The following is a 1572-nucleotide window of genomic DNA, read 5'->3' as shown; positions in this document are numbered from 1 at the left end:
AATGAAGAATTGAGCTTATTGGTGAAGAACTTCAACAAGTTCTACAATAGTAGAAGCAAAGATAGAAACTCCAAGTCAAGGTCCTACAATGACAAAAGATCTTCTAGTCGAGAGCGAAACTGCTACAATTGTGGAAGACCCGGACACTATTCCAATGAGTGTATGGCTCCCTACAAGAGAAGAGAAGATTCTCCAAAAAGAAGAAGCAAAGGATCACCACCAAGAGAGAGAAGGAGTAGAGATGATCGTTATGAACGAAGATACTCACAGAAAAGCAAGGATTCGGAAAGGAAGGAAAAATCATCAAGGAGCTACGCAAGACGAAGACATCAAGCTCATGTTGGTGAATGGGTATCTGGCTCCGACTCCGACAACCACTCTAAGAGAAGTTATTACTTCGACTCCAAAGATACTCAAGATGAAGGTGTTGCCGGTCTAGCACTTGTGTCAACCAACTCCTACGACATATTTGACTCACCAAATGAAGGAATTGGAAGATGCTTCATGGCCAAAGGTCCTAAGGTAACACACCCCGAGTATGTTGATTTCAATAGTGATGAAGATGACTTGTTAGGTGATGATTTGCTTGGTGACAACTCTAGTGATGAATATTATGATGAAAGACCAATTAATCATGCTAATCAAGATAAAACGAATGACAATGATAAGGAGAAAATTGAGGCCCTAACTAAAGAACTAAACACTCTTAAGTTAGCTCATGAAACCATCTTCGAAGATCATCGAGAACTTCTAAGAGCTCATGAGAAATTACGCTTTGAAAAGCTCAATCTTGAGCAAGAGCATGAGTTCTTAAAGGCAATCAATGATGATCTTCGCAAGAAAAGTTCTTCTTACATTGCCAAGCGTTTACTCTTATCCACTTACATGCCTCAAGTCAAGTCTAGTAACAAGAAAGATTCTTCCTCTAGTAGTAACAATGATCATGCTAAATCCAATATTGTTGCTTCTAGTAGTTCTCTTGATTCCACTAATGATTCTCTTAGCCAAGTTACACTTGAGCAAGAAAATAGCTTATTGAAGGGAATTATAGAGAAAGGAGTGTACAAAAGCCTTGCCGGGAGTAAGCAATTCGAGGAAATTGTGCGCAAGCAAGGAATGCACCGGAAGAATCAAGGTATTGGTTTTGAACGAAAGTTCAATGCCAATGGAGTTGAGTGGGAAGAAGATCAATACCCCAAGACAAAGTTTGTCCCTCAACAAGAGAAGTATACTTCTTTCAAGGGGACACAAGCTCAAGATGATCTTCCACCACAAGACTACAAGCAAAAAGGCAAGGACAAGCTTCAAGAGGAAATTGATGCATTTGAAGGAGCTCCAAAGACCTTAGTCAAGTGGATTCCCAAGACTACTTCAAGTTCCACTTCATCAAGTACGACTACAACTCCAAGGATTCCCATCAAGATGGTGTGGATCCAAAAGAAGAAGAACTAGAGAGTTCTTGAGGGAGACTCCGCCAACATACTTCACTCTTATCATTTTGGCAAGAACAAGTGCAATCAACTTCCACATCTTGCACTAGTTCAAGGAGTCACAAACCCTCTTTTTGGTAAG

Source organism: Triticum urartu, chromosome 4 (genome assembly GCF_003073215.2).
Source record: "Triticum urartu cultivar G1812 chromosome 4, Tu2.1, whole genome shotgun sequence".
In the NCBI taxonomy this organism is placed as follows: domain Eukaryota; kingdom Viridiplantae; phylum Streptophyta; class Magnoliopsida; order Poales; family Poaceae; genus Triticum; species Triticum urartu.
This window is presented reverse-complemented; position numbering follows the sequence as displayed.